At 30.6% G+C, this 13,389-nt stretch overlaps 1 pseudogene; it reads left to right on the top strand.

Annotated features, from left to right (window-relative positions):
- Positions 1-677: 677 nt before the first annotated feature.
- Positions 678-4,454, top strand: LOC133285760 (magnesium transporter MRS2-I-like; annotated as a pseudogene).
- The last annotated feature ends 8,935 nt before the right edge of the window (positions 4,455-13,389 follow it).

A 13,389-nucleotide genomic window follows, 5' to 3' on the forward strand; every position in this document is an offset into this window, starting at 1 on the left:
TTTTCTAAATTTTAAATTTTCAGATATTATCGTAAACTGAATGCAAAAATCATATTTTTGAAAATCGAGATTCCCGGACAAATAAAAATTTCTCTTGTACCAAACGCCCGAGTCAAGATCTTTTGACACCAGTGTTAAATTTTTTACTTGACACCTCATCTGAGAGACGTTAGATAAAAAAAGATCAATAATGTTACATACTTACAAATCAGAGTTGTTGATTTTTTTGATCTAATAGCTCTCAGATAAGATGTCAAATTTGAAATTTGACACTGGTGTCAAAAGATCCTGCTTTTATATATATATATATGGTTCGTTTTTTTTAAGTCAATGTAGATAACTTATCTACATTAAGCTTAAAACGACGTCGTTTTGAGGCGGAAATCAAGGTATTTTTATAATTATAACTTATTTACATTAAGTCCAAAACGACGTCGTTTTGAGGCGGAAATTAAGGTATTTTTGTAATTATAATTTATCTACATTCACTTTAGAAACATTAAAGCCTTAAATCTACTTTTTATAAATGGGAAAACTTCAAAAAGTTTCCTATGAGTTTTGTAATTATCATTTATACTCCTCACAAATTTTTTGAATCATTTAAAACTTTATTTAGATTTTTTTTTATCACTTATCTTCTTGACTTAATGTTTCTTTATCACTTATCCCCTTCATTTATGGGGGTAAATGATAAAAAAAATTTAAGTTAGAGGATAAATGATTATGGAAAAAGTTATAGGGTTTTTTTTTTTTTTTTTTTTAATTTTCCCTTTATAAATTTACTTCTTCTATATCTTCCCAATATATTTTATATTTTATATATTTTAAACTAATTCAAACATTAATTTTTAACAAATTTAGAATTCACGGGACAAATTACTCTTGTAATAACAGTATGTGGGGTCCCCGGTGATGTCACCACCTCTATTTTTTGAAGGAGAATGAATAAAATCACTATGGCTTCCTATTTCTCTGAAACAACATAAATAGAAATATTATGAAATCAATACTATGGTTTTGCTCCCGCATTCTGATTATAACTATATTGTGGTACGTATATAGGTATTGCTACGAGATTCAACAGATATAGAAAAAGTGGTCCTTGTTGTTGAGGTATTGCAAAGGCGATTGCCTCAAGTAAGTGCCATTCATCAACAGCAAGGGGATGCTAAAGAGAATCTTGATGGTCAACATGAATCATGATACTGAAGTAGTTATTTCTTCTTTCTTGTTTCGATCCTAATCTGAACCCCATATACCCTTTCTCAGATATAGAATAAGCTAACAAATAAGAAGCTTTCTAAAAAAGGTTTGGTGGACTTTTCTTTCTTTCACTTCAAATATCTTGTCCTTTTGATTTCTTATACTTGTCATCTTTTTATCATTGAGGGGTTCAGTCTAATTATGTTTGCTTGGCTTGATATGTGGATGCTCTAGTTCAATGTTTGAAACTGTACCTTCTTTTTTTGGTTCAGTTGTTATGAACTTTTGAATTATTATAATTTGCAGATTAGTAGTCATAGTTTGGACAAAGTTCGTAAACTGAAGAGTGCAATGACATGGTTGATTGCTAGGTTCAAAAGGTATGCCGAATTTTCCTCTACTACTGAAAATTTTATGTTTGGAAAAAGACTCCTTACTTTTATATGAATATATTCTGCACCTTCTGCTTCTCAGTGCTATTGATTTGTGAGATGATGCATGAGTTGATGAAAGATTCATTATAAAAAAAATCCTTCATATCATTTTACTAGAGTTTGAAAATTTGGAAGGTTTATTTTCTAGGTCAGAAGACCCAATTTTCACTACCTTATGTGGGATTATTTTCGTAGATCCTTTATGCTGTTATTGTTTTTAGGTATATAAAGTTGGGTTTCTAACATTCACACTCAAAGTTGATTCTGACATACAAAGGTATTGGAGGTTCTTTTGTACTTCTACTTTACAGTTTTTAAAAGGGAATAGATCCACCTTCTCTAGGAGCAAATCCTGAACACTTACACTGTTCAATAACTTTTTATAGAATGCGAAATTATCCAATTCATTTGTTGAATAATGTGAAGTTATATAGATGACCATGCATACCAAATTTTAGATAAATCAGACATTCATAAGTATGTAATCTAATAAGCTACATTTGCTTGTATTTTAAAAAAGCATGTTATACATCAACATAAAGTGATGAAATGAAGCATTAACTAGTTTCAAAACTATGACATTTTATGTACTTGATCTACTAGATGAGAAATTTCAATTCAACTGTTGGGCTGATGAAAGTTACTTGACTTGCACAAATTCTTGGGATCTATCAATCTTTGTGAATATCTATAAAAACAGAGATGGATACATATTCACACATGATATCAATGTGAAATTTACACACGAGAGGATTCAATTTTCCTTTATATACAAAAATATTTTTTTAAATCACATCATTGGTTTCTCTAATCCGGGATGAAATTTAAAGGGAGTGATTTTTTTTTTAATCATTGACTTATGCTTGTTGATGACTTCAACAACATTGTGAATGATGGATTTTGTAAAGCCCCAAAACTGCCAAGAATCTAGATTAGTTTTAAAATGGAATACAAAATATGTTCTTGTTTCCTTCTCCTTCACCAGTAATTGTTATCTGCAACAGGTCAGAGATGTGCTTGAAGAATTGCTGGATAATGATGATGATATGGTTGACCTGTACGTGTCAAGAAAGTTGGCAACTTCATCATCACCAGTTAGCGGACCAGGTCCTGCAAATTGTTTAGTTGCCTCTCCCACCATAGGATCAAAGATATCCAGAGCATGTAGAGCAAGTGTAGCAACAGTTCATTTAGATGAAAATGATGTGGAAAAGCTAGAAATGTTACTCTAGGTAATTAAAACATTATTTACTTTAAAAAAGGGTAATAAATAAGGGATTAAAATTTCTCGAGATAAAGTTATCTCGTGCGTCCTAAAACGACATTGTTTTGCGGTTAAAGAATAAAAATAAAAGATATTTTAGTAAAATTCATGATTTAAACAGGAATGTAAAATTTTTAAAATATCTTTTATTTTAATCCTAAACCCCCAAACAATATCGTTTTGGGGCAGCATGAAATAACTCTATCTACTGTAATAGGAAAAACGTTTTTTTCCAATAAAGAATCCTCCATATTTTGTTTAAGGGTTTAAATTTTCTTATGTTATAGGATTGTAGGAGAGAAAAAAAGTAGAGAGAAGTTAAATGTGAGTCCCATATTTTATATTTAAAAAGAAAAGAAAAATTAATTGGCATAGAAAATAAATTTGTGTAGGAAAATAATTTACTCTCATGTAGCATGAGAGTATTATTTCCCTTTGTTTAATGAAAAAAGAACTGTTATAAGTAGTGTTTGTTCATTTTGCAAGCTTATTTCATTCAAATTGAAGGCACAATGAACAAATTAACCACAGTATGTGTATGTGCAATATAGGTAGCTGTAAATCTTAATTTTCATACGCCTAATAGATTAAACTTTTCTAGAAAGGGTTTGAAAGCAGAGCACTCTTTTGATGTTTGCTTTGCCTCTTTAATAGTCTGTGTTCTTAAATTGTATAATTTTACTTGGACTCTGAATTTGCTGTTCTAGATAGCTTTACGTAAAAGCAGCCGAGTATTATATATTTCTAGGGTTTTATAAGAGTTATGTTGTAGGAAAAGTGATTGTGTAATGTTATAGAGACTCGTTTTGCGTGCCGTAATTTATTTTTTTTCTTTTTTCTTCAAAAAGTGTGGGCTCCACAAAATGTTGTGTGTGTAGGAATGTTTGTTGTGTCATGTTAAATGAGAAATGCAAATCCCATATTTATAATTACTTTTTCTTTTCTTTTCATTTAAAGCTACGAGAGTATATTAATGATACCGAAGATTATATTAATATTCAAGTAAGTAACTATTATATTAATTTACCGGCGATATCTGTTGGTATTTGGAAAATGAGATGTAATATGAGTCAAGCTTTTCCATGTTGCTGCTTGACAACCATCGTAATCGGCTGATTCAGGTGCCTATTATGTTTTCTGAACCATGCATGTCATTTATCAGTATTCTCTAATGTATCTTATTTCGATGCATGAGGTTGCTAATCCTTCTTCTTCAACACTTCAGTTAGAGCTCTTTCTTGGCTCCGGAACTGTTTGTATATCTTTCTACTCTTTGGTGGCTGCTATTTTTGGCATGAATATCCCATTTACTTGGAATAACAACCATGGACCATGGTAACACGTTCAAATGGGTACGCAAACGATTGATGTTTATGCACGCGCCAGTGCTTATAAATATATGTGGCTGCAATATTTTGAACTATATATTCTGAATAAAGAATAAAATATACTTTCTTTGTTCGCTGGTAGTTATTGTCTCAGGAATAATTTCTGCTGTTTCATTTCTTCTGATTATTGCCTATTCTCACAAAAAGAGGTTGATTGGATCATGAAAATTATTTAGCTGGAAAAGGGTGCAGAGAATGAACTCTAGGACTTATAGATAGTCTAAAAACTTGAGCGGCATCGCTTTCTATCAGAGGTGATTCAAGATTTTTTTGAACTGGTTTGCTATGTTGCACACTTGCACCGACATCAACACGAGACAAGAGATATCTCCCACACGTTAATTTTAAAAAATGTTAGATTTTGACAAGTTAGGACATGTTTTGATATTAAATAATATTTTTAATTTATGTAGTGTATATTATATTTAATATTCAGTAACTTAACAAAAAAAATTGAAAATAAACTTATAATATCAATTAATTTTGCAAAAAAACATAAGATATCATAAATATTTTTATTTAAACTCAATAAAATGGTAATCATATTCCAACAAATTTAACAGTTGGAACTAAAAACGTAACTTAATATAACTTTTGAATTCTTTTATGAGTCTCTTCAATGCGTGTTGGAGTGTCAGTTGAAGTATCAGAGAATGTCACAAAGAACACGTCAATGATTTTTGAAGTGTTACGCTTCATAGCTGGTTTGTATAGTTAAGTAACAACAGCTGTTAAAGGATCTAGTGGGAGCTTAGTTCTAAGAGTCCCATAGTTAATATGGAGCGACTGTTAAGTGGTTCTACTATGTCCTCAATTACTTTGTTCTCCGGATTCAAGCATTAAGAAACAATTGTGTGAATAGTAATGCTATTAAATTCGGTTCAGGGCGTTGATCAAGGTTAAATTTTGAATTAATAAATTACTGTTTCAACCGGTGAATTAATGCTTCAATCAAGGGTCATTAGTCGAATTGGTCAGACTACATTAATATAGAAGTATATAATAAATATAATATTAAAAGTATTATAATAAAAAAATGGGCTTTTTGACCTTTTTACTCTTCATTAATTAATTAATAATCATTTTGCCCCTTATTCAAAATTATCCACCAATCTGCTCCTCCTTAATCGATTAACTTGAATATTTAATCGATTAGTCAAAACAGGCAAAAATGGTTGACTCGAGATTTAATCGATTAAATCTCCCTATTTAATCGAGTAAATCTCCCTATTTAATCGATTAAATCTCCCAACAGGCAGACAACAAAGGTCAAATCTCGTCCATAAACAAAAGCAGATTTCATGCATATGAAGCAAATCAACAAGTATAGATGACCAAACAAACAAAGAAACCAACAAATTCACCTCTTGATGAACAAGGAAAACTCGAATGTTGATTTGCTTATCACCTCTACAATACAGTATCACCTCCCACGGGTCCTCCATTGATGGCTTCTTGGCCAGATATTGTTAATTCCTTTAACTCTCCATCTCTTTTTAATGTGGAAATACATATGAGAAATCACAACCATACAAAGGTGGAAATAAATATAAAGTATTAAATTTGGGAAATCATGACCATACAAAGATGGAAATAAATATAACCGTTGGATCAACATAATCGATCTAACGGTAAGATTGATTGGTAGTAACTTGGTAGTAACACGACTTGATTGTTACAATATCCTTCAGCTTTTTAATAAGGGAACAATGTTTCTCTATAGCATATAAGGAGATTGCAGATAATCCTAAAATAATATTGTTTTGGGATTTGAAAAAAAATAATACAAAATATTTTGAAATTTTTATTTCTTTCTTACAACAAGAATTCTCATAATGTGATGTATATTTTCTTCCGAAACTCAAAATAATATTTTTCTAGATTGCAAAAATAATTTTATCCCTTGTAATCGAGGAAACATTAAACTCTTTTAATAACATGTGATTAAATAAAGTTGAATATATTAATCTTTGTATGCTTTTTCTGTCAATCTAACACTGTTTTTCTTCATTTAAAAAAGGGTTTAATATTTTTTTTCAAGTGCACTTACTTGAGCATAAAAAACTATAAATAATTTTGTTACCAAAAAAAAACTATAAATAACATTAGTAATGTAAACATTGCAACAAATAATTCAGAAGAAGAATAAAATAAAATAAAGTGAAAATAAAAGTGCATAGGAGATAAAAAAAATAAGAGGAGAAAAACAATTAAAATTAAAATACATAGAAAAAATAGAGAGATAAAAATAAAGAAAAAGAAGAAAATAAATTAATTAATAAGAGAAGACAAAAAAAGAAGGAAAAAAGTCAAATAAAGGAAAGAAAAAGGAAAAAAAATAGAGGTAAAAAGAGAAATAGAGAAAAATATAATTTAATGTGAGCATAAGAAATAAAATTAATTTTTGGAAGGAAAATTTTTAAGCACTTAAAAAATTATTATTTTTCTTCCGTTCACTTTTTATGTAGACATGAATAGGATACGCATCATAAATGTATCCGATTTCAGCCAATTAGATGCATATCGGCTTCCATTTCGAATTAGTTTGAGCACACGCATCTGGACGAGTCCTTGGGATTTTTGTGGATGTGGATTAAAAAGTTTGATTTGATTTCCGTATAAATACTTCTATAATTTAAGGGTAAAGAATTTCTCCAGTCATCAGCGATAAAATAATCTCAGTGAGCTCGAAACGACGTCGTTTTGGAGCGAAAATTAAGGTATTTTTATAATTATAATATATTACAGGGTTATATTAGTCTTTATCATTATAATCTTTTAATCTTATAACCCAAAATGACGTCGTTTTGAGCTCACTGCAGATAACTTTATCTCCGGTGACTGGAGAAATATTTTTCCCTAATTTAATGGTACACAGACACTAGCTAGAGGTGGAGAAATAGATAGGCCCGCCCCGACCTGATCCATCCCGTCACCAACCCGTTAAAAATGGGTTAGTCCGTTCCGTCATGCCTCGTCCCGTATTTTGATATGAGTTAAAAATTTCAATCCATCCCGTTTTGTGGTGGATTGTCGGATTAGCGGGTCAAATCGCCATAAAAATTAAAAATAAATTATATTTTATTAATTTTATAATATTGCATATTTTCATTTCACAATTTCCTTAATTTTTTCCCCAATTTCAAGCTTAAATGTATACTAATATTCAGTCAGACATTTTTTAGTAACTTATTTTTCCATCCATATATGGATAACCTTTGTTGTGAATAAAATTTTTCTTCTTTATTTTTTCTAGGGAAGTACTATGATAAAAAAAAAAAAATCATACCACAAAAGTTTAGTGACAAATAAAATACTACCTAATAGTAAAAAAAATGACTCGTGGCCCAACCCATCCCGACCCACCGCCAATGGATTTGGACCCACAACTAAGCAGGGCGGGTTGAGTTGAGTTGGTGGGTTGAAATGTATAACTCAACCTGTCCCGTTTTGACGGGTTGACCCGTCATATTTAACCATATGGCCACCTCTAATAGTAGGCACTACTAGAAAAACAATTTATTTGTGACGGACATTTTCCATCGCAAAACAAGCAATTTTCATCGCAAAAACTTTTTGCGACCGAAAAAACAATTTTGTATGTAGATATAACATTATTTATTTACTCTTCCACTCTCTAAAGTTTACATATTTCATATATGGTTTATTTTAAAATGACACATTCCCATAATTTTTTTGAATCACTTATTTTTTATGTGATTTTTTCTCGCCTAGCTTTGTTTAAGTTTTAGTTTATATATAAGCGAAAACATGACAAAGTACCACTTAGATAAAATATTTAATTTGATTTTTTTTTCATTTTCAAGTTTTAGTCCCACACAAATCTTGTATGATATTTCATTTTTTGTATACAGAATAAAATGGATAATTCATTCAATTTTAAATAACATTTAGATAGTCTTACACTTAAGCAGGAAAAAAAAATTCCTATGAAGTAAATGATAAAAAGATTTAAGAGAGTAATTAATTTTAAAATAAATCACATGAAAGATATTCAAGCTTTACCCTGTCTATATATTTTGTGAATTGAATGCCTTGGTTCAACATAAATCGGTGCGAGGGATGAATTTGGACCATTTGGTAAAATTAAAAAAAAAATTATTTTTATAGTATACTTTTATTAGAATTTTTTAGAAGTTATTATTTCTAACTTTTGAGAAAAATATTAAAATATTTTTTAATGCACTTTTTTTTTCAAAAAACTTATGCAATTGTTGTAATATTTTTACTTTTTTGTTTAAAAAAAATAGATTATTAATAATATCTTTTACCCAATATTTATAGGGTTTTATAAGAGTTATGTTGTAGGAAAAGTGATTGTGTAATGTTATATAGATTCGTTTTGCGTGCCGTAGTTTCTTTTTTCTTTTTTCTTCAAAAAGTGTGGGCCTCACAAAATATTATGTGTGTAGGAAACTTTGTTGTGTCTTGTTAAATGACAAATGCAAACCCCATATTTATAACACCCACACCTTTAATTGTATTTATAGGCTAATGTTTAGAGGTGAGTTTTTTTATTGTGGTAATGTTTAGTAATTATAGGGGTGTGATTATCGAAATTATCCTTAGAGAATTAATCATGTTCCATTATTCACTTGGGGGCAACATTGACATTTTCCATTCTAACCACTTAATGAAATACCAAATAAAGCCTTCTTTTTTATTTATATTCCTCCAAGTCACGGTTTTCTTTTTCTTTTTCTTTTTTGTCTCTCTATGGTTGCATAAGAAACCCCTTTTATATCTTCCTCGATTCTCCATCATAATCACACTCGTAACCTTAACCATTCACCAGCATCGTGACTATCATGATCTTCTCCTCTTTATTTCTAGTAGTTCTGCCCTCGTTGTTTCAAGTGAAAGATAAAATCAAGGAATGATTCTTGCATTCAGACTGAGACAATTCTCTGGGGCAAAAATCTAGGGAAGAAGCTCGACCTTTTCTTAGTCTAAGTGAAGTAAGCTTCATATTTTTTTTCCCTATTTCCTATTGAACTACATTTTGATAGAGGGCTGATTAGTTGTGGTATTTGGTATGTGATGTGCGATGAATGAATTTTATTGATGAATTTCAAGTTGCATTTTCTTGCTTGATATGATTTATGAAAAATGATGGTTAGATAATATGAGAATACATTTTAAGGAAAAAGGAAATTATTACAAGCATAAATTTTGATATTGACCATTTGTGTAATTACATTGCCATGAAGGGCAGGCTATTCTTTGTGTGTGTCTTCCCGAGTTTAACCTAACACACATTGAAAAGAGAGAAAGAGAGAGGACCAAAATACCAATGAAATGAATAAATTAAGATAATGTTGATTAACTTATTGTTTTATGCACACCAATTTATTGTTGAGGCATACCCCTGTGAATTTAATGTTGCTAGATAGTTTGAATTGTTATGGTTTATGCTAAAGTTGTCGGGACAGTGATCATTTTGCCACGCTTCCCCAAATTATTTACTAGACTGCCACGCTAACAGTAAATTTTTTTGGAATGCCAGGTGGCATAATTCGCTCCACTGTGTAGCGAATTATGCTTGCAAATAATTCGCTACACAGTGTAGCGAATTATGCTTGCAAATAATTCGCTACACAGTGTAGCGAAATATGCCATGTCAGGCTGCATAGTCAGTAAAAATGACACGTGTCAAGCTGGCAGTAATTCGCTACACTGTGGCGAATTATGCTTGTATTAGTGCCTGCTTGACATGTGTCATTACTGCTGGCAAAATGGCAGTCTGATAAATAATTTGGGGAAACGTGGCAAAATGGTCACTGTTCCAAAGTTGTCTCTATTATTGGTCCATGACTTGTGATTGGTTATATGTACATGTGGTATGGATGATGCTTGCATTATTCGTAGAATTGTATTTGATTGAAAATTGTGAGGGAAGCCTCACAAAGTGTATGAACTTACCATGTAGATGTCAAATAAATACACAAAAATAGTTGTAGACTTTGATTTTTGGAGATAACCACATTCACCAAGTTTATGTGCAAATTTACATACTTAATATGTGTTTAGATTTTTTTCCTAGCTAAGAAGCTTTCTTGGATGATGCACTTGGAATGGAAAGATGAATTTAAGTTCTTTAGCTTATTTAGAGTTTATCTCACCCCTTGTGAAAATTATTCATTTGAAGAAACAATGAAGAATTGGCTGCTTCACGTGAGCAAAGAAGTTAAATGCTTGATTAATGTGTGCTTTAATTGTGGCTGAGGTCTTTGTGGAATCATGTTATTTTTAGGCGGTTAATCTTTTGTCATAGCCATAGATATTTGTATTGGAATGTAAAATGTAAAACATAGCCTTATTCTTTTAATGACAATTAATATGTAGTGAATTGTTAATGTATGATTTGAATCTAATTGGCTATCAATATGCAAACCATTTTGCATATTTAGACAATGATATATTAATACTTATGGGCTACTTTTGTGTCATTTTGAGATATTCTTGAACTGAATTGTATATCATTCTGGAGAACATGGAAAAAGGATGACAACATTTTGTTTCTTTTGGTTAAATTCTTATGCAAAGAAAAGAAAAACTATATGCTCTTGGATGTTATTTGCATTTTCATCTATTAATCCATTTTTTAGTATATACACAAAGGTATACTTGTGTGATAAATCTATAGTTTGTTGTATGACTGATTAGCTATCAATACACAAACATTTTTGCATATTTAGACAATGATATATTGATGCTTAAAGTCTGTTTTTGTATCATTTTGAGATATTCTTCAATTGGATTGCATATTATTCTGGAGAACATGGAAGAAGTATGACAACATTTTGTTTCTTTTGCTTAAATTCTTATGCAAAGAAAAGAAAAAAGTATATGCTCTTGGATGTTATTTGCATTTTCATCTATTAATCTGTTATTTGCATTTTCATCTATTAATCTCCTTTTTAGTATATTAACAATGGTATACTTGTGTGATAAATCCATAATTTGGTGTATGACTGATTTAATGGGTTGTTTTATGTATTACTGGACTAAATATATGATGGCTATGCTATAAAAATTATGCAAAAAAAGTTCATTACCTTTGTCAAATTGTAAATATAAGAGATGATATATGAAATTATGTTATTCCCTAACATGGTGTCTGACACAGTTGAGATATGTATGAATATGTTGTCTCAACATGATTTGTTCGGATGTATATTATGGAGGTTTATGGTTGTAAAGAACCTTGGGATATATAGTCACACATTAGTTGTATGTGCAACTAATGTGGAGTTTATAAGGCCTTGGACACTCCCACCCTTTGAGCTAGCTTTTGGAGTGGTGTATCCCAAGGTTCTTTACATGGTATAGAGCATCGCTGTCCCCCACTTTCTCTTGTAGAATTTCTTAGCACAGGTAGGCTGGGCCTGTTGCATCATCCACTCTTCAAGCCCAATGGGCTCTCGTGTGAGGGAGCGTGTTGAGATATATAGTCCCACATTGGTTGTATGAGCAACTAATGTGGAGTTTATAAGGCCTTGGGCACTCTCACCCTTTGAGCTAGCTTTTGGGGTGGTGTATCCCAAGGTTCTTTACAATGGTCAAGAGTTGATTTAAGACAATGGGTCTCATTAAGCCAATGTTAGATTGTATGGAATCAATGTTGCAACTCAAATTTTAAGTACTAGGCGTTGTCCTTGGGATCTTAGACAATTTTTTTGCGCTCTTTTAACTATAATTTGAGTCACAAGAGTCAAATGGAATTAAACTTGTGGCTATGCAAAGTTGACATAAAGCCTTTCAAATAAAGAAATTTTAGGAATTTTTGTTTATGGAGCCTATTTCTAGAAATCGTGTGAAGTTATTATCCTGATTGCAATAACCCTGTCTAAATAATTGTCTTGGGAGTTTCATAACTTGAATTATGTAAGTCCAAATTAAACGAGCTTTACGACCTTAGAAAGCTTAAGATGACTACTTTAACATATCCAAAATCTGGAATTTTTGGAGTGGACATGAACTTTTGATTTTTGGGGATGACCTTGGTGTTGTTGTCCCGATAAGGGTGGAAAATACATAAGGCTATGGACAAGGGACACCTTGATATGGTTTGAGCTCACTAAAGATAGTCACCCATACACACAAAAAGTAATGGCTTGAGCCACCATTACAAAAACAATGTGTATGATTAATAGATTGCTATGGTAATGTTGTTTATGAAAGGGTTATAAATGTATTGGTGAAACATTTTATTACTTCATTGTTATGATTAAGTTATGTTTGATCATGACATACAAGTATTACTGTAAGTATTGCTTTTACTAAGGCATGTGTTTCTTCTTATATTTTTGTGATGGCCTTGATAGTTTTGAAAGTTGTATGTTAACCAATTCAACTATGAGCCTGTAGTTTTTTCCTTAGGTAGAGTCTTCTTATGTAAGAAAATTAATTGAATCACATATTTTGTTGATCATTAGCTTTTACTTGACTAATGTGATTTTTAGGAATGATATCATTATTATAATTTTTAAGAAAAATTTTATTTTCACCCATTGTGATTTTATGATTTATCACTTGATCGCTTGTGGTTATAAACTTGTCACTTAGACCCATTGTGCTTAAATAATTTATCATTTAACTCTCGTGGTTTCAAATTTTCACTTACATTCATTGTGGTCACAAAAATATATCACTTAAACCCCTTGTGGTTTTATAAATATAAAAATATTAACTTTTCCTAAATTTTATTTTATATAATTATGATTTCTCAAATAAAATTAATAATTAAATATTAATTAAAAAATATTTCAAGTTATTTATTTTGAAATTACAATTTACAATTTCATGAAGGAAATAATTTACAATTTACTTTTTTCTTTCGTTAGAAAATTGAAGCTTACTTTCTCATGTAGGTAAACAATTATAATAATTTGTTTGTTACCTAAGGTTCCCCATAACCTTCTTCTCACAATTGATTGAAGTCATTGATTTGAAGACCGTATAAAATATGGTCTGAGATCTCTCTTTCTACATATATTGAGTTATGGATTGTATTTATGTGTAGTCCTTGATACAATAGAGAGGTAACGAACTAGGTCAAGGCATGCAAGATGTTACA

The sequence above is a fragment of the Gastrolobium bilobum genome, unplaced genomic scaffold (assembly GCF_033153095.1).
Source record: "Gastrolobium bilobum isolate Gb01-03AN ecotype WA unplaced genomic scaffold, APGP_CSIRO_Gbil_v1 utg1991, whole genome shotgun sequence".
In the NCBI taxonomy this organism is placed as follows: domain Eukaryota; kingdom Viridiplantae; phylum Streptophyta; class Magnoliopsida; order Fabales; family Fabaceae; genus Gastrolobium; species Gastrolobium bilobum.